Raw genomic sequence first — 25,605 nt, 5'->3', positions numbered from 1 at the left:
ACACAGAGATAACGTGCTCTCGGAAAGAAATAGACATAACTGTCGAGGCTGGTTTTGCAAGGCCTTACTTTCGTCTAACAATAACTAGATACAAAAACTCTTTTTAGCAGCTGTTGAGGAGCATCTCCTTTTGAGTCTTATTTCTATGCTCTACATCTGGTTTACAGGCACGCTTGTGAAGAACAAATTCAAGTTTTCCTTTCCTTCTTAAACTATCAAGACTTTCCACAAGCATGGACAGACTGTTTGATATCCTGCCAAAACCTACTGAAGTGTTGTCTGAAAATTGGACTGGACTGTGCCCCAGCACCAACACCAGCCTGCCTTTGCTACCACCATGCAGCCAAATTCACTGCTTGTCACCAGTGTCTAAACTCTTCAGTGCAGACAAGGTGTTATTACACCAGAGTACTGGGATCTGTCTGGACATCAGGTCCTGCAGTGCTGGGATATCTGGGCTGCTTTGCAGAGTTGTGTATAGTGAGGCTAACAGAGGATTTGGTTAACCTGACAGCTAATTTGGTTTGACTGTGTGAAGTCTGCTGTTTTCTGTTGGACAGAATTTTTGGGGTGAACTTATTGGAAGGGTAACAAATCCCTATGCGTGAGGGATTTTAATTTCCCAGTTAGAAGGTGGGTAAGTTGCTTGATCTTGGTAAAGCAATAATAATGATAATGTTTTCCTTGATCAGCCACATAACGGTCTTCTTTCTGAGTGAACTGAGTGACTTACATTGTTTATCCAGATATATCTAAGGTGCTTTTTACTATAGGGCTGATCTTCTCCAAAGGTGTTTTTTCCATTTCCCTTAATATGATGACAAGAGATCAGGCCCTCCTGGTACCTGTTTGGCACAGATGCAGTGTGAACAAGTACACTGTTGAACAGCACTTAATGCACAAAGGTTGTTGTTTTGTTGTACCTGTTGTGTGATACATGGAATTGTGACAATGAAATAAAATATTTCTCAGCATCTTCTGCCCTCTTTGCTATAATTGCTGAGCAAGGATCTCTCCTTCTCACACCATGTGGGTTAAATAACCAGATTCAAACTATCAACAGTCTGTCATTTTGATTTATCTTGGTATTTTAAAATCCTGAACAGGATCAAGAGGAATTATTTGCTTGTAATTTTTAAAGGTTCAGATGTAGGACATGTTGATTTTTGAAAGTGTTGAAGCCCATCTAGAAGCTGGTTTGGATGAAGCTGGGCAAGGTTTTCAGAGATCTCTAATAGTCTGTTATAAAGAAATAAATAATATTCATTTCCAAAAGTATGAAATGGGGACATAAATGAACCTACTGACTTTGTGTGGATCACTCAGAACGTTTCTGAAAGCCTTCTGTGTTTGTTCCTTGTGTACTGTCCTGTTTCATACCTGCAGATTCAGTTTGTGTATAGAGATCACACCTGTCTGCCCTTCACACTGGAGTTGTGCAGCAGGTCCTTTCTAGGAGAGGTTTTGTTTTTCCTTCCTGTCTGATGGTGGCTTTTGTTAAGCGATTCTAGTTCAAGTTAGAGGCTTGAAGAGGCTCTTTTTTTTCAGTAAGCACTAGAAAAATACTCTGAATATCTGGGTTCCTGTCTTGTCCTGATGGTTTATTCCTGTAACATTTCTGTGTATCATTTGTGTTGGCTATGCCTACTCGGTGAGGATACTTCTATTTCATTCTCTGCATTCTTCACTTAAAACATATACTGAAAATCTCTTAAGACTACATGATATTCAATTTGTACAATCCTGATCAAGCTGAGGGCCCTCAAGATTAAAAAATCATGGCACTTTTTCAAAGAAGGGATTTGCTTTTTTGTGTTTAGAATTCTAAGTATTTAGGGATATGGTCATGTAATATTGTCAAGGTCATCTTAAGATATCATGAGGAATAGATTTGGTTTTTTGAATCATAGACTGGACATACAGATAGCAATGGAACAATGCCATGTCCAGGGAGAACTAATCCACCAGACCCCTGAAAGTAAAAGAGAAATCAAAATTCTAAATTTCCATAGAGGAGTATATGCTGAGAGAGGGGAGGAGGCAGTGTTAGGAAATGCAACTGTTCTAGCTGTACTGGGAGTTCTGGCAATTCTGAATGTCAGGTGCTAAATACCTCAGGCACAGCTTTGAAATTACACAGTTCTTACGGTTTCCCTGCTGCTTCTGTTGGGCATATGATTCAAAGCAATGAAAACTGAGATGAGTATCAGCCCACCACTACCTTCGCTTACTGCTGTGCCTCTGACTTGGTTTGAAATGACATGCCAAGCATTGTTCTTGTGCATGAAACAGCTGGTTTAAAGGTATTAAAGCACCCCAAAGCAAAAATGGTCTCACATGGCAAAAGCTGGGCAGGATTCATGGTTTTTCCTTTCATCACAGGTTTTTCTGTTTGAGCTCAGGCTTCTCTTAGGCCATTGGCAGGTAACTGCATACTCATACACATTGCTGGCTTAGCAGGCTGCCTCTGTGCTGGGTGCTTTAGCCTGTGCTCACATTATTGCAGTGGCAGTTCCAGGATGCAGAGCTTGTGTCTGTTTTTATGCCTTCTGTAAATGCCTGGACTCCAAAGAGGCTTTGATCAAGATGAGCTTTCCTTCCTGCCCCTGCCTGTATAGCTGTTTTCCAGACAGCTCACAGACAAGAAGCAAAGTGCTTCTCCAGGTGAGTCAGGCTGTGAGCTGCCCCGCTTGGTGGGTGTAGATTCCTGCAGGCTCTACAAGTTCTGCTCCAATCCCACCTGAAAGTGGCTGTATCTGTTCTTCCTGGTAAGCAGAGTAGTTGCTTCTGAGTGTGGCCTTGACTGTTTTACCAGAGGGTTACAGACCTTACCAATGAATTTTGGGATCCTATTCTGAGAATATGAAAGGCTGTCAACTTATATAAAGTCTTATGCAAGAAATTATTCTAGGGAGAATTCAAAGCTGATTTTTCCTCCCACCTGTGGCTATCCATTACATTTTGCCTACGTGTTCTTTCCATGCCTTTTTTATAGTGAACTTAATACCTAAGCTGCTGAGCACATTAGTAATGCTTCATTGCAGCCCCTGCACTTTGATGCCACCGCTGTTATTCCAAGAGAGGGAATGTCCTTGGCCACTCACTTGGCTGCTCTGTGACCAGGAAACAACACCTCATTAATATCTTTTACTGACTGGTGATTGCTGAATGCCGCTTTGTGGAATGAGAGAAGGAAAAGACTCTGTTGTGGCACTTGGCCTATCTTCTGGATATTTAAAGGTCTGCCCTGCCTATAAATAAACTGTTAACAGGAATCGTCTCACTGCAAGTTATTGATGGGCCTGCTGTCATGACAGCAGAGCCTCTGCCCTGTGCCAGCACAGACCTGGTTGAGGGATCAAGGTCTGGGGCCTGCTGCATTGCCAGTGTATGACAGTGAGTGTTGCAGGGAGAGCAGGCGGCTTGGGGAGAGCAATACTTCCATCCTGTGAAGCATGGGACCCCTGGCACACGCTGCTAGTGCCTGGGTGCAGAACCGTGGGTACAGAGCTTATAGCAGGTACAGGACCAGGAGAGACACCACTGCTGCTGACTTGCATGCCTGCTTTTACTTACGTCAGGGCAGCTTGCTGCTAGTGGGGTTAGCTATCCTGTGTTTGACTCGTTCTCATCTTTCTAGTATGCCATATGTTAAATTGTATCTACTGTGATAAAAATGCCTCTTCCATGACTTTTTTTTCCTTGATGGAGAAACTAAATGGTGCTGTACTGTAACAGTAAAGCAAACAAGTACAGATAGCAGCTTTTGAGTATGGGGAGAGCATGCGGTCCAATTTATATTCTTGTGGGATGGATTTTCCATGAAGAATTTCTGTCCCTAATTTAGAAGGACCTTTCTTCTGGGATAGTAAGCGATAAGACAACATACTGCTTCATTCTGCACTTCACTCGGAGAATTGCTGAGATTTTTATAGCAGTTGTCCACAAATGCTATGTTTCTGCTGGGGAATGGCAGGCATCTCTGGGTTTAGTGCATCCTAATGGTCAGAAGTTGTACTTAAGGATTTGCACTTCAGATTTTCAGTTGAGAATAAAAGTATTAGTGCTGATACTCTAAAAGAAGGAGACCTTTGCTCAGATTTGTACAGTACTTTTATGGCTTTAATTTCATTACTTAAAAATTAAATCTATTTTATATCTCAAATGATCGTAACCAACAATTACTAGAAATTAAGAATTTTACAATCATAAAGGAATTGGAAAATGTCATTCGTTGAATGGGTGAGCTTTTGTAAGTAGTTAAGTCAGATTATTTACAGAAAGAACGAGGTGCAGTATCTTTAGCTAAATTACCATATCACACTTCATAATTAAAGTACAATAAACTATTTCCTGAATAAAGAAAGTTTCTATTCATTCAAATGTCAGCACCTACAGAGTTTCTATATTGGCATATTCACTGCTGTTATCCAAAATTCTGTAGAATGCTTTACTTAAGATTTTAAAAAATTATTCTACCTATAAAATTTATTAAGGGATAGTAAAAACAATTTAAAATGTTAATTCTCAATGGATGAATCTGAATTCTAGTTTCCTTTCAAAATTAACTTAACACAAATAATAGGTAGGAATTTTCCTCATTCACCTCCCATCTACTGCAATTGGAATATTAAAATGGAAACAAATATATTGCTTAAGTACAAGGGTGACTCCAAAAGTATTGTCTCTTACGTTATTATGTTGGCCCATGACATCAAAGGTGGATATTGGTGATATGGCAGTAGAGGTTGAACCTTCCCACCAGCGTTCCCTTAGGTTTTGTTGCGATGCAACAAATAGCAGCAGAGGTACAGTCTGAAAAAACGGTATCTGACATGGAAGTGTGGATGAAGCAAAGGTTTGTCACTGAATTCCTCCGTGCAGAAAAAATGACACTCATTCACCTGCATCAACACTTCCTGAATGTTTATGGAGACCAAACAGTGAATGTAAGCACAGTGAGGCAGTGCATGGAGTGTTTCAACAGTGGTGACAGTGACAAGCCACGTTCCAGGTGGCCAGGCACAGCTGTCACACCATGTAATGCAGTGTCTCAATCATCTCATCCATGCAAATTGTCTAATGGCGGTGATTATGTTGAGAAATAATGGTTTTTTTGGATGAGAATTTGCCCTATGAAATAGTGTTCTTGTGCTCTTTGTATTTGTTGTAGTTTCTATAAATAGGAGGCATTACTTTTGGAATGACCTATGTATAGTTTTGAGTATCAAGTTTTCCTCTACTTAATTTATTTACAATAATTGAAACTGCAAAATAGCTAAGCCTCTCTAATTAAATATAAAGATTTCTGAATTGAAAAAAAATATATCAAGTAGTCAGTTGTGATTACAGCAAATTATGGGAGCTGGGCAGTAAGAAACCAGATGAGATTTAACAAAGGCAAGTGTAGAGTCTTGCATCTAGGGAGGAATAATTGCATGCACCAGTACAGGCTGGGGGATGAGCTGCTGGAGAGGAGCTCTGCAGAGAGGGACCTGGATGTCCTGGTGGATGACAGATTGGCCATGAGCCAGCAGTGTGCCCTTGTGGCCAAAAAGGCCAATGGCTTACTGGGGTGCATTAAAAAGAGCGTGGCCAGCGGGTTGAAGGAGGTGATCCTCCCCCTCTACTCTGCCCTGGTGAGGCCTCATCTGCAGTACTGTGTTCAGTACAAAGAAGACAGGGATCTCTTGGAAAGAGTCCAGTGGAGGGCCACAAAGATGGTGAAGGGCCTGGAGCATCTCTCCTATGAAGAAAGGCTGAGTGAACTGGGTCTGTTCAGCCTTGAGAAAAGAAGACTGAGAGGGGACCTGATCCAGGTCTATAAATACCTAAGGTGTGGGGGGCAGAGTGGTGAGGCCAGACTGTTTTCAGCAGTGTGTGGAGACAGGACAAGGGGAAACGGCCAGAAACTGCAGCATAGGAAGTTCCACACAAATATGCGCAAGAACTTCTTTACAGTGAGGTGACGGAGCACTGGAACAGGCTGCCCAGGGAGGTGGTGGAGTCTCCTTCTCTGGAGATGTTCAAGACCTGCCTGGATGCCGACCTGTGCGACCTGCTGTAGGGAACCTGCTTTGGCAGGGGGTTGGACTCGATGATCTCTGGAGGTCCCTTCCAACCCCTACGATTCTGTGATTCTGTGATTTGAAGTAAGAGCTCAGGTTTCTAATACTGATGCATATCTGGTTTGCCTTCATGTTGAAACTAACTTAAGATTTCCTTTCATTACCTGCCTGTATTTTAAATTACCAGAATGTATTCAAATTCTGTTCAGGAAATAAGCATTTAACTGGTATTGGATGCATACCTCTTTGGGATGAGGTAGGGTATTTGTGATGTTGGGTAGTACCAATGGAATGCTCACTGCAGGTGGCAAATCCATCTCTCCTCTCAGTTCTGAGGGATGCTTTGTGTATGTAGACTTGAGTAGATAAGGAAACATCTTCAAAACTTGAAGACAGAACTCATTATTCTATTTATATATATATATATTTAGTAAATTAGTCTACATTCTGTTCTGTTTTTGGCACTGGAGGTTGAACTAGCAGTCAGATGTCTTGGGATACTTCTTTGCTTCATTTTTATTTTTATTTTTTTTATTTTTGCCTGTTGTTGCTTATGCTGTCACTTTGCAGCTTTGATCATGAAACTGTTCTTCTTCAGCTGCTTTTAAGAAAATATAACTTCAGATCAACTGAATTCATAAGCATAGAGCCCAACTCCCTCCTGTTTAAAGAAAGCAGTGCTTCTCAGTGTTTAAATGTGCACCTCCTGAATGAGGAAACCGCAGCAGAGAACTAAGATGTTTGACTCATCTGAAAGAATTCTGCGAAGTAGTTTTGTGAAATGGTGTAAATAGAATGGTAGGTTTTGAAAAACTACTTAATGCATATTTAACAGAAATGAAAACAGACTGTTTGCTTTCTCTTTGTAATGTAGGCATAATGAAACTGTAAAATTTCATTGTGGAGAGATTTCACAAAGAGCTCATATCAAGCAGTCAGTGAGCAAGCAGACCTGGCTAGTGGATCCATTTTACTTCCTTAGTTATAGTAAGTTATAGAAATTTATCCCAAATCAGTCTCAATTCTAACAGTTGTCTTTTTTTTATCCCTTGCAAGAAAAATCATTTTCCGTTTAACATCTGCAACAGTGATAAGATCCAGATATATTTGTTGGTGTTTATATTTTATGACAAGATGATAGCATTTTACTTCTTTACTTTCTTTTTTCCTTCTACAAATGATGGTCAATTGGCCTCAGTCTTTCATGTCGTCTTCAGGATATTCGCTGTTGATGTTTAAGGTTGGAGTGATATGACACACTGTACAAAAATGCACAGCATTTCCATAAAAAATGGAAAGTTGAATGTCTGTGTACAGTACTGAGTTTTATATTATTTGCCTATAGTTGCTCTAATCATGAACACCTTTTAAAACAGATTTATCATTGCACATCCTCTGATGAGTGGCATGCTATATGAGTTCACAATACTTTATCTTGGGCTCAGCAAGATTGTTGGGCTCAGGATGCTATCACATTAAGTAAATTAGCTTTACAGTGAATGACTGAATATTTACAGAAATATCCAAGGTATGTTGTGTATTAAGGTTCTTCTTTTCAATGTTCTTCCTAAGAATTTGTATTTGAAGAAGATTTACACTTTTTTTGTCTATCAGTTTATTACCTCATGGACAAGGAATTACAGCATTTTTTTATGTCCTAAATGTTTGATTTGTTGGCTGCTAACCAAGGGAGATACAACAGATCACTTCTGATTCCAAAGGAGATGACACTGGCTGTGTAAGCTCAGAGCTCAGCATTGACTCTCTTATTACATCTTTTCTTATACATGGTTTAGATCAGTGTAGGTGATTCCTCCATTGCGTTGCAGATCTTATATTTCTTATGTGTCCATCTGTGGTTTCATCAATTATTCAGGGATAATTGCCTCATGTAAATGTAATGATCACTTCAATTGAAAGCTTAAGAAGGTTATTTTTGGCCTTAGGAAAAATGTTCTTTGTCATCACCATAAGATCAAGGAACCTCAATCTTGCACCAGTAACAATTTTAGCATATAATATGAATGTGGGAGAGGAACATTCCGTGAAAGGCAAGCCTACAACCTAATAAACGGAAAGGCCCATTACAAATAGGCACCCAAAACAGTGTTTGAAAGAAGAGCCCTAAATAGAACATTGAGGTTCTGACTGCGTCAAATGATTTCATGACATACTTCAAGTCTTTTGAGCAACATAAATATTTATTTATATGTATAGTATAGACATTATATATGCTTCTTATGAGATTTCTGGAGATATTTTTAGATGAAGATGAGAAATCCTCTGTACATCTTTTTAAGTATAGAATATTAATAGCTCTTTGTAATAGCACCAGCTAGATTATTCACAGGATGGAAGACGTCTGAGTCCTTTTCTCATTCACTTTACTTGTCAGGTAGGTAGGATGTGATGCAATGCTTTATTTTCAGGGTTTTTTTGTTACAGAACATTCTGTGATCAATACTTACCTGACACAGAGTTCATTGGTCTTCCCCTGTGTTTCTTTGTGTGTGCCTTTACTGCTCTCACATGCAGAGAAGAGAAAAGGGAAATGGTAAAGTAATTCTGAATGTGGTAACATAGAATAAAAAATGGATGTATTTAAATGTTCATCTGGAAAAGGTAAAGCTAGCTAAACAATCTCTTTTGCACAACAAAAGAACTTGAGGTCCATAAAACTTCTCTCCTAGCTGACATTTTCTTTGAAGATTAAATTAGTACACATGACAAGTAAAAGAGATGCACACTAATGGTTGTAAGGATGGGGCATGTTCATTCAAAATGCTGAAATAGCATTATTAAGAAATAGATCCAACAAAATGAAAAAGTAGAATAAACATCAAGAGTATGAGTAATAGTTAAAAGCTTAAAGATGTAGAGTAGGATGAAGTGCAGCAGAATTTTTTTCTTTGTTTTCTATTTCATTTATCAATAGATAAAACCCACTGCAAAGGCCAGAGATGAAATAGACTTTTCCTTTTGGAAGTAAAGAGGACAAGGAATTATTGCCTCTAGCATTAGGAGTGTCTGGAATTGTTACATGACACTAAAGAAAAACCATCATAGTCTATGAACAAGGAACTTCCCAAAGAGCTGTCTACATCCTTTTTTTTTTTTTTTTTTTTTTTTTTCATTCTCTATATAATTGTGTGCTGGGGAATTTAATTTTATTTTATTTATAGTGTTTGTTTGCTGTTTTGTTCATGCTAGCCTATGGTATAATTAGTTTATTTTGCATATTTCGCTAGGCTTATTTCCAGCTGTTCCATCCCTGGCTACATTGTATAGCTGTGAACAATTAGTATCTGAAGTTGCCAGTGGCAGTGTGAGAAGCATGGGTAAAGAATCTCAAAATAAAAAAAAAAGGTTTTCTTGTTCATGTTTACAAGTGGATTCTCAGTTCTAATGTCATATTCCTTGGATGTGCTCTTATGGCCTTTTCGTATCAGAGAAGGCAACAATTTTGAAGGAAGAAGTAGCATCTTTTATTATACCAGTTGAAATATTCAGAATACAGAAATAACATCAGGGTCATGAGAGGTTTAACTGATGGAAGAAGGGAGTAAACCTACCTTCAGTCTCCTGGGGACTAAAAGAAAAACCATAAATATTCAAGTTAGAGGGGTGCTCCTGTATAGTGTCCCTTCCTCTCCACGTTCTTTCTTATTTTGTTTCCAGGAGTTTATTTTTGGAAACGGTCTCTCCTTTTTTGTTTATCAATAGCTACTTTATGAACATGCAGTCATAAGTTGTCGTTTTAAGGCTTTCTGAACACCCAGGGCCACATGTCTATGAGTCTAAACCCCTACTAAAGGGTAGGGTTTGCACACCAAGAGCAAAAAATAAGTGTGAATAGATGAGTGGATTAATGTAATGAATTCAGAAAATCCTGTGTAACCTGTGAGTCAGACAAAGAAGTATTTATGTTAAAATCATTTACAGGACTCACCGTGGGAAAACACAGACAATTTTAGTATCCTCAATTTGAACTCATCACCTACATACAAATACATTGAACAGTGCCAGAGATTCCCAGATCATGGAATCATTTGAGTTGGAAGATCGAGTCCAACCTCCAGGCCATTTCATTTTATTTATATTTTTCTCGTGTTGTCAGTAGCATGTTTTGCCCCTAGCCATGTAATACTCTCCCAGACAGTTCCCATGCACAGCTTCAAAGGTAACAAGAACCAAAATGGCAGATGAAGACAGAGCCAGTTGGTGCTAGACAACAAATGTTGGGCACGTTTACCTTCCTGATACAAACCTTTGATATCCAAAAAATAAAGTTGTTTTGTCAGCAGCCCAAGGTGGATGGATGGTTGCTAAGCTGTCATGTCATGAATTAACCAAAGCTGAATCTAATACAGACTTGGAAAAGACTATTTTTGGCCACTGTATTTGATTCTGACCTGGAAGTTTAGTGGATTACAGTGTTGCTTTCTTTCCAGAACAGGTAATCTTCTCAGTGTAGAGTGTGTATCTCATCTGTATAAGTTGAAATAATCATGTTAGAATTGTTTTTATTCAATTTCCTATTACATAATAGTTTTCCACCTTGAAACCATTCCTGGTCATTATCTTATTTCATTTTTGAAAAGACTGCAGGCTGGTGGGAGTTGGCTTCTCTTCCCAGGTTAACAGTGATAGGACAAAAGGTAATGGCCTTAAAATTGTGACAGGAGAGGTTAAGGTTGGATATTAGGAAAAATTTATTCTCAGGAGTGATGGGTTATTGCAATAGGGTGCCCAGGGAGGTGGTGAAGTCATCGTCCCTGGAGATGTTTGAGAAAAAGGTAGAGGTTGCACTGAGTGACATGGTCTGGAGTGGTCACAGGCATGGGTTAATGGTTGGACTTACTGGTCTTTCTGACCTTAATGATTCTATGATTCTGTGAAATGAGAAGGGCAGCGGACAAGTGGGACTCCTTGTGAAATTTTGAGGAAGCAAGTGAACAAACAAAAAACCCCAATAACACCTAATCGTTATGCTTCTGAAATAATGTCGTAGTTCCTGAAAAGAGCTTTATATCAGGTGCTTCCAGTCTTCTAGTTGCCTGCCTGGCTTGGGGCTGCCTCCTTGAACTACATGTCCCATGGTGCCCCTGCAGCCTTGGCAGTCTCCTCCCTGCAGGGGATCTGGTGCCTGTCTCCTGCCTTTGCTGAATCATGTGTGATGGCATTCCCTAGGAAACCTGTTTGCAAGCAGACATTTTTATGCCTAGTATTTGAATCAAAATCCTGTGTTTGCAATCTTCTCAGTCCTTTTGGTTTCTAAAAGAAAGCCAGCCAGCCCAAGGTGCAATGGCATTAACTCTTTACTCAGCGTGGGAGAAAAACCGCTGTCCCCAGCTGACAGGTAGAGAGACAGAGGCATGTTATCTAATCTAGGGTGAATAGCATAGCTTGGGAACAGAGTCCCAGTCGGATTTTCCCCTGCCAAGTGGTAAAATAGGTGACTTAGAGGTGAAAGGCTGCAGCTGTGCAACAGCCCCTTTTAGCAGCAATTAGCATTCCTGAAAAGCCTGCCCAGGCTTATGTTAAGTAGCCACGATTTACTGCGTTTGAGTCTTTATATAAGGTTTTACATGCCAGCTTCAGAAAGCTCAGATGCCTCCAACCTTAAATTTTAATTTGTCTTATTTCTCCTCTTGCTTTAATCAAGTAAAATTCCTTAACGTTTTACAGGAGTAACACAGAGAGATGTAATTTCTTCTGAACAGGTGAACAGCCTGGTGCTGTAAAACCTCGCTAAAGCATTGAACAGATCGGGTTAAGAAGAAGAAATGAAAACCAGAAATGAACTTTGTAGCTCAGTTCCTTCCTGTGCTGGCACAATAGAGCACTGGCAGCTGCTGCATCACCCAAGCTTCCCTGCCTGCAGTACTTGTGCGCTCCTGCCTCTGGTGAAGAGGTACCTCCCCTTCTAACGCAGCAAAGCTAAATTTAGCCCCTGCAGAGTGCACATTTCCTATATTTAGTGCTGTGAAAGTCAGACTTCAGCAAGTAACTGGCTAGCTATGAGGTGCTCTGCAGTCCAGGAGACTGAAATAGACATGCAGCTAAGTGCCTCCTTGGGTTTTCCCCCTCTGGCCAGCCTGCAGTGACAGTGGAGAGGCCTCTGCAGGGCTGGGACTTTTAAAAAATATATATCAGGGTAGTACGTGAGCAGAGTGCTGCAGAGCCCAGTGCTGCTGGGAGGAGGCTGAGCATTGCTGCTGCCTGTGTGATGAAGGCCGGCTGCTTGCACAGCCCTGGCATCTTCTGGGAACACGGCAGTGGCTCAGCTGGCTGCTGTGGTGTTCCCCCTACACCCTGCCCACTGCAGGGGTGGCTGATGCTGCCTTTTACTCATGTGCTGAATGGTTGTGTATCCATATATTGCATCTGCAGAAACAGGCGTATATGCGTGGATATATGGCAAGCACCTGATTCTTATCTACCTAAAGATTGCCTTGTGTTACCTTGGCAAGATTTGTAAGGCGATGTAACGTCATTCGCTAAGCTACGTAACGTATTTGGCAGCACTGTACTTTGGGTCCTGCATCAGTACAGCTGATGCATGTTGCAGGTCCTGTGGTGGAGGTGGAAATGTTGTTGTGGCTCATACTCTCACAGCCCCCAGCCATGTGAATGAGTGGGGTAAACACGGTGGCACCCAGACGGCAGCAGGGCTCCCTTTGCCCAGTCCTGCACAGGCCCCCAAACATGATGTGCACCGCTAGAGGGCTCATAGACTGTACCTTACCACATCTACAAGTAAACGTGCATTCAGATTGCAAGATGTGCTGGCACTGAAACCTTTTTGTGCTATCTGGGAGGTTAACAGAGTGAGTGCAAGTAGACAGGTATTCAGTGATTGCTCCAGACTGCCTCTTGGATACCACAAGCCATACGATTCAATTCCTTTGTGAATTAGAAAGCATTTTTTGGGCAAGCATCAAATTGATTTCATCAAATAAATCACTGTTGTTTTTTTCATTCAAGTCTTCAGAGTCTTCACCTTGAACAAGATTGTATTAAAGTTTGATCAAAAGGACTGATGCATTAAAGAGACAGGTCTCCATCAGGGTATTTGAGGAGTCCTGTGGGAACCTGTTTTCAGGAGAAACGTAAGTGTTGTAGAAATAGAAGTATGTAGGGCTGGAAAATTCATGAAGATCCCTTGCTGTTGTAGCCATTGGGTCATAAAATAGTAAAACCTTCCTAAATTGATCCTATTCTTTCCTAAAAGTAGCCATATTTTTTGCCCCCTGTACTCCTCCTACAAGGCTCTTCCAGACCAGCACAGGAAGAACTATTTTCTAATCTCCAGCTTAATTTTGTTGTGCCTCATTTATTTCCATTTGTTCTTGTGCCATTTGTTCTTCATTAGCTCTTCTTCCTCCCTGATGTATCACATCTATAAATATACCTGGGATATTCATATTTTGTGCCAGCCTTCGCTTGGCTGGTCTAAATTGCAGATTCTAAAATAAGTGTCAGTACTTCAGCCACCAGGCATAAATACTTCCTTTTCTACCTTTTTTTTTTTTTCCACTTCTTTGTCCAGAGCATTGCACAATGGGGTGCAATGGAATGGGGTCCCATGCAAGGGGAGCATGGGGAAAATTGACTGTTATGTCTTATTTTGAAGTGTGGCATCAGAGCAATTTTCTGAGAATAGAGGATTGCACTGAAAGGACCAGTGTTACGATGCAAACTGCCAGGTAGGGATCTATATGGACGGCTTATTTTTTCTAACACTTTGATTTCTCATTTTTTAAAATGCAAAGTAGGTTTGTTACTATCAAGAAAGTCACACAGTTATAAACCAAGGAGCATAACATCAGACAGGGATTGAGAACAAAGCAGCAGAAGCAGAGAAAAAAGATCAGAACTTCAGAACACCTCAAATTTTCCCAGATTTTCTGTAAAACACCTGAATTACGTTAGAAGTATTCAAGGCAGCGTTCAGATATTCGTTGCTTCTTACAGATAGGCTGGTCCTTGGAAAGAGGAAGATGTTTCTAGTGTTGCAGCAATATTCCAGACTGAAGCGAGCCTCATGTTCCTTTTTTCCTCTGTCTCCTGGCTGAGTTTCAGTGCAGATGATGACTTGCTGCATATGTTTTTTGACCACTCCTTTAAGCTGGGTACAAGCAGCAAGGAGCTGACAGGGTCTGAACTCTGAATCTGTGTATGAATGGAGAAGAGGAAAATATCTCTGAAGACCAAGGTTGGGCCCATGCAGCAAAGCAAAGCTTGTAGCAGAGAACATTCTGATAAGCACTGAGTAACTGTCTTCATCTCTGGAGTCATGTAACCTGAACCATCGTGAGGTAGGAGGTGTCTGCAGCACGTTACTGCCAAGAATGACAGGCACAGAGATCATCCCATCCTGCTCCAGTTCTGATTTCACTTGTCCGTTACCCATGAAGTGCACTCTGACTTGAATGTTCATTCATATACACAAACATTAATTATCTATGAAAGCACATCTATCTTGACATCCTCTGGCCCATGTTCAGGGCAATGTTGTGTTACAAAAAAAAAAAAAAAAAGAAGCGTGTATGTGGGGTGGAATGGAGTGTGTTACTCCAGCTGGAGGCCCAAAGCTGCTAGAAAAGAATGGAAACGGATAGGGATTCCATGCTGAAGGTAATTAGGAAAGATGAAGTATTTAAATGAAGTGAAGGTTTCACTGTGCTTAGTGTAAATGCTGAATTTTACTGGTCTGAGAAAAAGGGCTGAAATATTAGTGCTCAGGTTTGTTCTAATACTTTTTTCATATGCTACTGAATGACTCAACTTGCTTTGTTGTGAAAATGATTCAGCCAATGTCCTGAGGACTCCAGGAAGACTCAGTACACAGAAAACCAGCTCTGATGTGTCAGCACATGAATGATCTTATCTTACCTCCCAGGTAAGATCCAAGACTTGAAGGAAATGGGGGCCTTGTTTGCCAAACAGTGCTCTTTTCAGTAAAGAAAGGTGAGGTAAGTAAGGTGCAGTACCACTGCTTTTACAGCAGCAGGGTGATTCCAAGTGACTTCCTATGGTCTCACTGTGTGGCAGGTCACCCAGGTGATGTCTGAAAACTGGGTTCACAGGGACTGTGTCATCCTTGCTTCACCTAAATTGGGGGTGTAGACAGAGATGGATCCCTGTGTGAGGCAAGTAGAGAGTTCCTTGTCACATGGAGCAGAGGTGCTCCAAGAACTGGCTGGGATGAGTCCCTCTACTCTAGGCCATGGATGTCCAACCTTTAGGCTTGTCTGGGCCGCACTGATGGAGGAGAAATTGTCTTGGACTGCATATGCAGTACGTAATATAGTAAATATATATAAGTAACAAAACATATTTTATTGTTTTAGTATTTTTAATTAAAACATTAGAAAAGGAACAAAAAACCCTATGAAATCAGTGAGATATATGACTTTGGTTTTTCTGAAACTAACGCTTCAATTTGCTTTGATGGCAGTGGCTGCTATTCTCAGTGAGCTTGTCAGAGATTTCTGATGAAATTTTACTCTTCCTGTGCTTCATCCTTGAAAACAGTTGTTCACAAATGTACGTGCTTCCAAAAGTGATGACAGCGAATAAGGTGTCTCAAGTATATGGAGCCTTAATCATATAAAAGAATCGATGATTTTTTCAGCAATCTTGAAAACCTGTTCTTAAATCCCTTTATCAAAATGGAAAGCATGGCTGCGTATTTTTTACTGTTTACAGGACTGTGTTTAGCCAAACTGCATACAGTTATTTGCCATCACTTGAGTCAGCAGCACACTGCGCTCCATGTACCGGGTGCAGCCCAGACAGCGCTGCTCACACAGTGCTGTGCGGTTGTTGTGAGCAATGGGTGCGTGCATGGAGCCGGGCCGGACTGCTTGGTGGGGCAGAGCCGCTGCCACGGTGAGGTGGGGCAAGGAGTGGCTGCAGAGCGGGATGGGATGCAGCCCTTGGGCTGTGGGTTGGACATGCCTGCTGTAAGCAGTAACGTGGTATGGTCTTCGCCCGCGCCTCCAACCTGGGATATGTCTCCTCATCACATGATGGCAAAGCTGTGGTGAAAACCAGCTGTGCTCAGGTCAGTAGGCAAATTCCAGTGACTCTATGGCCAGGATTCCACCTTGATGAGCTGCTCAGTAATGCCATCCTTCTCACAGCTGTAGCCTGATTAGCCAAGTGATACCAAACTGCTCACTAGCCAATGAGTACCAGTTGCTCGTTTCCTATCTCTCAGGTGCTTACTTCTGTTCGCAAAATGTCCCTCTCTCTCTGTGTCAGGCTGTGTAAGTGAGGATGGCACCCCTCTCCCCTTCCCCAGATGGTCACTGCTGTCTCCTTCTCAGCCACCAACAGCTGAACGTGAAAAGATTCATGACATGAGTGTTGACATAGCGAGAAGCTGAGAAATTCCCTGGCTCGTCGTGCTGTCCTCAGCCTGACCTTCTACTTCATCTATATTTTTGTGTGCGCTCAGGGTGGAGGAGGGAGGCCGTGACTCATCCTGGGGGCTGATGACTCATATTTTCAGTCAGAGCTGAAGCGTGCTGAGGGTGTCTTGAGACCATGCCCAAGCTTCATGCCCGGAAGCTCAGCAGAGGGGAGGACTCTTTCTGTCAGGCAATGTGCATGGGTTTTCCTCACTGTGATTTCTAGCCCCTAATTGTCTTTTCTCTATTTTGCTGTTTCCTCCCTTGCTGGTAGCTTTTCTCTCCCCCGCGATCCACCTCTGCTTTGCAGTTAGAGAACAAACCTATTTTACATACGCACAAACATTTTCTTCTAACATACTGCACTCTTCTGCTGGTCAGAGAGAACAGACAAGTATTTCCCGTCTGTATGAGATCCAGCTCTGTCATAGCTTGGAGAGCCTGCATCAGTATGCTTAGGTTGTGCTAAGAAGCACCACATTCTTTTGAGCACTCATTTGTTATTAAAATTTACACGTTAATGTGTGTCATTCTTCGCAGCTGGTATCACTATGGGTTAAGCAGTTTCTGAGCGTGAATCTGTGGTTCTTCAAATATCCATCCCAGTTGAGGTTTGTGTATCATGCATGATGACTGGCTGAAGCAACTGCTAGGCCCAAGAACTACTTGTCTCCTCTTACGTGAGTCTCACCTTCACATCAGACAACAGTATTAAGAAGCAGATTGTATTGGATTGTGGAAAAGAATGGCAGATAAGAGGTTATCCACAGCTGCAGGTGGTCTGCTCCAAAAGGAGGTGGTGAGAGAGTCTTGAGACAGGCAGTGAGAAGTTGCAGGAAGAGTTCTGCCTGAAGTGGTACTGGAAGGGGATCTGAATGAGAGGGGCACATGAGAGGTGCACTACGATGGGGAAACTGAAAAAGAGGACAGCATTGGAAGAGAACAAATATAAGTGAAGCAACTCTTCTTGCCTATTTTGAACTGAGAAATATGGCATTCAAAGGCATCTATGCAAAACTAAACTGTTATCATACACTGTGTGACTGAGGAGTTAGCAATGCTTCATTGTCATTTTATGGCTTTTAACTGAGGTTACCCCAAAACAATAAGGGGCATGATGGAGTTCTGAGCATGAGGAGTTTGTTTGGGGTGGAAGGCAAGGGGGAGGGAAGTATAATGGAGAAAAATGGAAAAACAAATTGTTTTTCAGTTTTTTCAATTTTTCTGATTTCTTGTTTACTTGTAGATGGTAAAACACATAAAGAATACAGGGATACTGTATGGACTTGCAGAGATGGGATTAAGAAAGCTAAGGCACGGAAGGAACTGGATTTGGTGAAGGATGTTAAAAACAGCAAGGCAGGGTTCTACAGGTACATAGGACAGAAGAGACAGGCCTAAGAGAGTGTACCCCCTCTGCTAAAAGGGAAAGGAGAACTGGCTACCGCAGGTACAGAGAAGGCTGAGGTACTAAATGAGTTCTTAGCCTCATTCTTCGCTGGCAGTCAGGATTCTCACATCCCTGAACCTTTCGTTCCCGAACCTCTAGGTGGGAGCTAGGGGAGCAAACTTCCCTCCACTGTAAGAGCAGAGCAAGTCCAAGACAGACTCATGAGACTGAATGTGTACAAGTCCATGGCAATGGGTGATATGCATTCCAGGATCCTATGGGAGCTGGCTGATGTGATTTATTAGTCTCACGAAAGTGCCAGGGAAGGTTATGGAATGGATAATCTCAGGAGCCATCATGGATCAGTTAAAGATCAACCAGGGGATCAGGCCCTGTTGGCATGGGTTCATGAATGGTAGATCCTGCTTGACAAACTTGAGTTCGTTCTATGACAAGGTGACATGCTTAGCAGATGAAAGTAAGGCTGTTGAAGTGGTCTACCTGGACTTCAGTAAAGCCTTTAACACTGTCCCCACAACATCCTCATAGGGAAACTGGCTGCCCATGGTTTGGATGGGCATATGCTCTGCTGGGTGAAACACTGGCTGGATGGCCAGGGCCAAAGAGTTGTGGTCAATGGAGTTAAATCCTGTTGGTGGCCAGTCACAAGTGGTGTCCCCCAGGGCTTGGTTCTGGGATTGATACTGGATCAGTGGGCCAAGGCAAACTGCATGAGTTTCAATAAGGCCAAGTGTTGGGTCCTGCATTTTGGTCACAACAACCCAGGCAATCCTGCGGGCTTGGGGAGGAATGGCTGGAAGGCTACCTGATGGAAAAGGACCTTTGTGCACTGATGGACAGTCAGCTGACAGCACACAGCGGTGTACCCAGGTGGCCAAGAAGGCCAGTGGCATCCTGGTTTGGATCAGGAATGCTGTGGTGAGCAAGACTAAGGATGTAGTCCTGCCCCAGTACTTGGCACTGGTGAGGCCTCACCTCGAGTACTGTGTTCAGTTTTGGGCAACTCAATACAGAAAGGACATTGAGGTGCTGGGGCAGGTCCAAAGAAGGGCAATAAGGCTTGTGAAGGGCTTGGAGAATATACCCTGTGAGGAGCAACTGAAGGAATTGGGGCTTTTTAATCTAGGAAAAGGGGGCTGAGAGGAGATATTATTGCTCTTTTCAAATACCTGAAGGGTGATTGCAGTGAGAGTGGGGCTGGTCTCTTCTCACTGGTGACAGGTGACGGGACGAGGGGAAATGGCCTGAAGCTCCACCAGAGGAGGTTTAGGATAGATATCAGGAAAAACTGTGGAGGCTGCTAACAAGTGATGTCCCCCAGGGGTCCGTCTTGGAATGGTACTCTTCAACATATTAATCAGTGATATAGATTATGGGAACGAGTGCACCCTCAGCAAGTTTGCTGATGACACTATGCTTAGTGGTATGGTTGATACATCAGAAGGAAGGGATGCCACCCAGAGGAACCATGATAAACTCAAAAGGTGGGCCCTTGTGAACCTAAGGAGCTTCAACAAAGCAAAGTGCAAGATTTTGCAGCTGGGTCAAGGTAATCCCAGATATGTTTACAAACTGGGAGAAGAACTCCTTGAGAGTAACCCTGAGAAAGACTTAGGGGTTCTGGTTGATGAAAAACTTAACAGGAGCCAGCAGTGTATACTTGCAGCCTGGAAGGCCAATGGTACCTGGGCTCTCTTTGGGGGGGGGATAGCCAGCACATCAAGAGAGGTGATCGTCCCCCTCTATTCTGCCCTTGTGAGGCCCACCTAGAATGCTGCATCCAAGTCTGAGGCTTCAAATACAGGAAAGATGTAGAGCTCTTGGAGAGCGTCCAGAGGAGGGCCACAAAGATGATCCAAGGGCTGGAGTACCTCTTCTATGAAGATAGGCTGAAGGAACTGGGCTTGTTCAGCCTGGAAAAGAGAAGGCTGCAGGGAGATCTCATTGGAGGTACTGGTCTTCCAGTATTTGAAGGAAGTTTATAAACAAGAGGGAAATTTTACATGTGTAAATAGTGATAGGACAAGGGGGAATGTTTTTAAACTAAAGGACGGGAGATTTAGATTAGATGTCAAAAGGAAATTTTTTACTGAGAGAGTGGTGAGGTGCTGGAACAAATTGCCCAGAGAGACTGTGGATGCTCCATCTCTGGAGGTATTCAAGGCCAGGTTGGATGGGGCCCTGGGCAGTCTTACCTAATACTTGATCCAGCAGCTGGTAACCCTGCCTATGGCAGGGGGGTTGGAACTTGTTGATCCTTGAGATCCCTTCCAACCCAAGCCATTCTATGATTCTATGAAAGGGAAGAGATGCAAACAATTTACTGCCTAGTTTCATCACATTCTTTCTCTGACTTGTTTCCTTTTACCTAAATTGTAAATAAAAGGAGCAAAGGGAGAGAGGAAAGTGAAAAATAATCCAGTTTGGGGATTTTCACTGAACAAGTACATTTTTTGATATTACTATGAATATTTTTCTTTCTCTTCATTCTTTTTTTTTTTTTTAAAGACAGACAAAATTTATGTTTGTTGGATAAGTAAACAAGAATAATGTGAATTGAAACTTTGAAAAGAATGTTCCTGAAAGAATGAAAAAAAAATGGCTCCTGATCTCTGTATCCACCTTTGCTATAGTAGATTTAAAGATGCACTACACATACGAAGAATGTAACTACTGCACCATTTACTGAACTGCAGCGCATCTCACATTTTGTGTGATAGGTTAAAAAACTTGTATTTCATGTGAGCCAACTCATGATGAAGAATGAAAGGAGAAGTTGTTAACAGATTGTGAAGGAAGTTAAGTCATTCTGCACTTTTTTCTAACCTTGATGTTTAAAAAGAGTTATCAGGCCAGGAAATATATATATAGAGAGAGGTTCTCAGATCAAAGTGTCCCCAGAAAAAGATTTGCTGCAATAAAGTAGCTTCCAAAAAAGTTGCAGAGCTACTGGAGCCAAGGCCCCTGGAAGCTGCCAGCTGTGTTGTGTGTCTTTTGGCACCTCTGCAACATACGCAAATAGCTGGAGACCTTTTTGCAGCCAGGAACAAGTGAGATGAGAAAAGGCCCTGTTTCTAAATTTGAAAAGAAAGCTGTAAACAACAGGCATGCTGATTGTAAGTGTGCCAGGGGACTTCAGGAGTCTGCCCTTTGGTCCTCTGTGCAGGCAAGGTTAACCTCCTTTCTGTTTTTTTGTAAAAGTAGATGATGCATAACCATTGGTCTGGGTTTGCTCTTTCATGAGAACTGAATCCCAGACTGGTTAGAGTTATCCCAGTGTGATCAGAGTCCCCACACTGACACCTTGGCTTTGTTAAGGCATTGCTTGCAAGATGTCCAAAGTGGCTGCTTTAACAATGCATGGTCCTGTTCTGCTTAATCTCACCTTTGTAAAGGCTGGGCAAGATTGATTTTAGGGGAAATCAGAGCAATAAGTAAAGACCTTAGGCCATGGATCTCTCTGCCAAGTAGAGTAAATGGCTGTTCTCTCCCTTGTAACCAGGAGTCCTCAACCTACCACTCTTCATGACCACCAGGTCTTTGGCATCCATCCAGGTGAATCTGTAACAGATACTAGATGTCTTTGCTGTTCCCTAGTCCTGTTCAAATGACAGCCATATTACCAGCCAGCACGAACTTGGCAAACCCTCCACTGTGGGCCACAGATTCTGTTAGTACAGTTCTAATCATCATTAGTGCAGTCAAGAGACAGCAACATGTTACTGAGACAAGCAAAGCCATATGCTGAGGAATCTTTTCCCAGATTTCCATTATTTACAGTCTGGGTCTCATTTTGAAATTATGATAGTTTATTCCTATCTTAAAATCCTGCTACTTTATTTCACTGAAGTGTTTATATATTTCACTTGTCTAAGGAGAAACATTATCTAACAAGACAATTGAGGATTCTTATGGCCACAGCGCTGTGTCGACAGCATTTTAGTTCCTTTAGGAAAAAAAAAAAAAAAAAAGATTGTCTACATTTATAGATGGTATTATGCATCATTGAAAACTGTAGCAGAGTAGGCAGCTGCACATGGTATATTTCACACCTCATATACTCAAAGCTGCTAGAATAACTTTTCAGTTATTCCTTCTTGCAGGCAAGGTTGTGAACTCAGAGAAAACATAAACAAATTTCTAGTAATAGAACCATAGAATTATAAAATGTCTTGGGTTGGAAGGAACCTTAAAGACCTGATTCCAATCCCTTTCCACAGTCATGGACACTTCCCACTAGACCAGGTTGCCTGAAGCCCCATCCAACCTGGCCTTGAGCACTTCCAGGGATGAGGCATCCACATCTTCTTGGGGCAACCTGTTCCAGTGCCTCATCGCCCTCATAGTGGAGAATTTCTTCCTTATATCTAAATCCACCTTCTTTTAGTTTAAAGCCATTACTACTTGTCCTTTCACTGCACTGCCTGACAAAGAGTCCATCCCCATCTTTCCTGCAGGCCCCCTGTAAGTACTGGAAATTGGTCATACGGTCTTTCTGGAGCCTTCTCTTCTGTAGGCTAAACAACCCCAACTCTCTCTGACTGTCTTCACAGGAGAGGTGCTTCAGTCCTCTGAGCATCCTTCTGGCCCTCCTCTGGGCTTGCTCCAACAGCTCCATTTTCTCATGAGAGTAGACAATCTCCTCCCTTGACCTGCTGGCCACACTTCTTTTGATGCAGCCCAGGATATGATTGGCTTTCTGGGCTGCAAGGAAATATTGATAGCAAATGCTGAGCTTCTCATTGAAACATAAAATGGCCTGGGTTGAAAAGGACCACAATGATCATCTGGTTTCAACCCCCTGCTATGTGCAGGGTCGCCAACCAGCAGCCCAGGCTGCCCAGAGCCACATCCAGCCTGGCCTTGAATGCCTCCAGGGATGGGGCATCCACAGCCTCCTTGGGCAACCTGTTCCAGTGCGTTATCACTCTCTGAGTGAAAAACAACCAACACTTCAAAGTCTTTTTCTTGAAGGCTGTTTAAATAATTCTCCACCCAGTCTGTGTTTGTGCTTGGGAATGCCCTGCCTTTGTAAGATGCAGAACCTTACACTTGACCTTGCTGAACTTCAAGAGGTTTGCATGGATCCCCCATATTGCTCAAGGTGCTTCAGATTATCAAGTACTTTGACTTTTTGCACACCCTTCTAGTACTCTGAGGTGATCTTTCAAAGTTTTCAGCAGCTCAGAGGTGAACTCTGGGTGCAGGCATTTCTTCTTAGCACTGCTTCACCAGTACACTTTATATATAATTGTTTAATCATTATTTAATCATTTTTCTATTTCTCTCTTTGTGAATATGAGTTGCAAATGATCAGTGTTTATATATTTTAGATCTTGACAGCATAGAACAAGTTAACTCTGTGGGCCACAAAAATGTTCTTGCTGGCCCTTGGTGATCTGTGGTTTGAGATGATGCTCTTTCCTCCATCTGGCCAGTCACATTTACCCAACTGCTTTGGCATCATTACAGAGTTTTCCAGAATCCATAACCCCCATATCAGAAATGGTCGAGGATTATTCAACCACATACGTAAACCTTGTTCTCCCCAAGTTATGCTATAGATTTAGCTTTTTCTCATCTTTTCTGTGGCATGCTTAGAAATGTTTTGATGGTGTTCACTGATTGCACCTGTCACCACAACAAACTCAACTTTATTAGTTGTATGTAATAATGTTTAATAGCTTTCACAGCATCCTCTGGACACCACAAATGAGATCAGCTTCTCTGTTTCACAAGGGAGCATTGTTCTTCCTGTTTTATGGGCAGATAACAGGGCCTTTAGGAGACTGTCAGGAAAACCACTGCAAAACCCAGTTTGTTTTCTGTCTTTTTTATTATCCTAGTCAGAGGACAATGCTTCCTCACTGGCATTACCCTTGTGCTGTGCATTACAGCTTGCTTAATTACCAAGTACTGATGTTCTTCTGTGTGAGAATATTTTGTTCCCAAATCTTCATAACTTCAAGACACAAAAAATAACTGTATGGATGAAAGAGCTGTTATTTTAGAACAGCTGTTGAAATGCATATAAATACTCTGTTGAAATTGCTTTGGCTGTTTTGCATATTGTTTAGTAAGATGCTTTAATAAAAGTTTCTAGCATGAAATCTCAGATCTTGCTTATAGCAAATGCTGCTACAAGCTGTATTAGATTAAAGCACTACCAGAATTCTAGTATCAGAAGTGACTGAGGAGAAAATTGTCTTAGGGACAGATAATGAAAGGTGCTTCTTTTCACCTGCTGCACATTGCTTTTTAATCATTCTATCCCAGAAGTTTGTACATCTGTGGTTTCCGAAGATGATCTGTGCTAAGTGTTTGAATGCCCTCAGTTACATTCCAAGCAAAGCGTTTCTGTAGTAGCACAGCTGATGCCTTATTTTTTCACTATCAGAATGGGAAAAGTATTAGGACAGTAGGAAGACAAAGCTGTTCTCTCAGTCTGGGCTAGGCTAAAACTCATTGCAATGAGAAGGAAACATATCTGATATGCAGAAAAAGAGAAGGCTGCCATCCCTATGACACTGTTCTTGAAGGTGTATGCTCTTTGTTCTCACTTACTGAGTTGCTGAGTGACTGACGTAAAAATATAGACTTATAAAAAAGATATATACAGCTGCATTTCAGACATTTAATGCATCTATGGGGAAACTACATGGAATAATACTTTACTAGCATAAATAGATAAATGCATATATATATTGATCAGATCTTGAGTGGGTAAACATTTGCTGAGTCTGTTGACCTGTGTGGAAGTATACCAGTTAACTATATCTGATGATTTGTTCAGAGGTATTTTAATATCTAACATAAAATGCACAATTAAATGTAGATTTGATATCTGATGTTTTCTCCATGTTGCTGTTTATTTCTAAAGCAATTTAATTTCCTAAATCTCATAGTACAACACATAGCATTCAGCTAACAGAAGCAATCTAAAAATTGTCTTATTATTGTTACTGTAAGAGCACAGCTCTGCTGTTTTCATTTATGTTATAAGGTGGAAATTTAAAAATGTCGCATTGCTGATTGTGATTGTTGTTTGTTTTTAAACGTTTCCAACTTCTTTCTTTCCATGCAGGTGATGATTTGCTGAACAAATACTACAGATTGAAGCAGACCTCAATTTTCAAGGAGTATGCTTGCAACTGAAAGCGTTGTGACTTTGACATGAATTTCAGGTAAGACCAGGTACAAACCATCTCTCACTTTGCTGTGGTTTCCTTCTTCCGAAATGGAAGATAAGGGCATTAACTTGTCACTGATTGAGCAAATATACCTGTTTGGTGATGATGAAAAACAGCAAAATAAGCTGCTATGTAAGTAAATAATGAATGTTGTCAGTATAGGTTACTTACACACTCTCTGTATTAGCTTGTACATGCCTCTTTCTATGTCTGTTTTACCTATTTGTTGTGGGAGCTGGTCCTTTACTTCCAAATACACCAACTAATGCTTTTGAGCTCTCAAAGTCATGGTGTAGCGCCTTGTGAAAAATGTGTTACCATCTGTCTTACATTTATGTAGCAAAATTTTCTCAGTGGGTGAATGTATCAGTGGTCTTTATGAGAAGAGGCCAGGGGCTGCCCCATGCTGCACACCGTTGGTCCTAGCTGATTCCAAAACAGCCACTGCATGATACAGCTAAGCCTGTCAGTAAAGCCAGTGGTATCTCTGAAAATATTTTAAGAAAGGGCAAAAC

The 25,605-nt window shown here is 41.7% G+C and overlaps 1 protein-coding gene across 1 annotated transcript in view; it reads left to right on the top strand.

Moving 5' to 3' along the window:
• Positions 1-25,063, top strand: part of TBX19 (T-box transcription factor 19) — a 139,578-nt gene extending 114,515 nt beyond the window's left edge. Inside the window, exon 11 of the transcript XR_006167267.1 lies at positions 24,985-25,063. The gene's annotated coding sequence lies outside the window, so the exon portion shown is untranslated. The remainder of the gene's footprint in view (positions 1-24,984) is intronic.
• The last annotated feature ends 542 nt before the right edge of the window (positions 25,064-25,605 follow it).

This window comes from Centrocercus urophasianus, unplaced genomic scaffold, assembly GCF_019232065.1.
Source record: "Centrocercus urophasianus isolate 14NV4802_14NV808 unplaced genomic scaffold, USGS_Curo_1.0 seq_12, whole genome shotgun sequence".
NCBI classification, from domain to species: Eukaryota; Metazoa; Chordata; class Aves; order Galliformes; family Phasianidae; genus Centrocercus; species Centrocercus urophasianus.
This window is presented reverse-complemented; position numbering and strand designations above follow the sequence as displayed.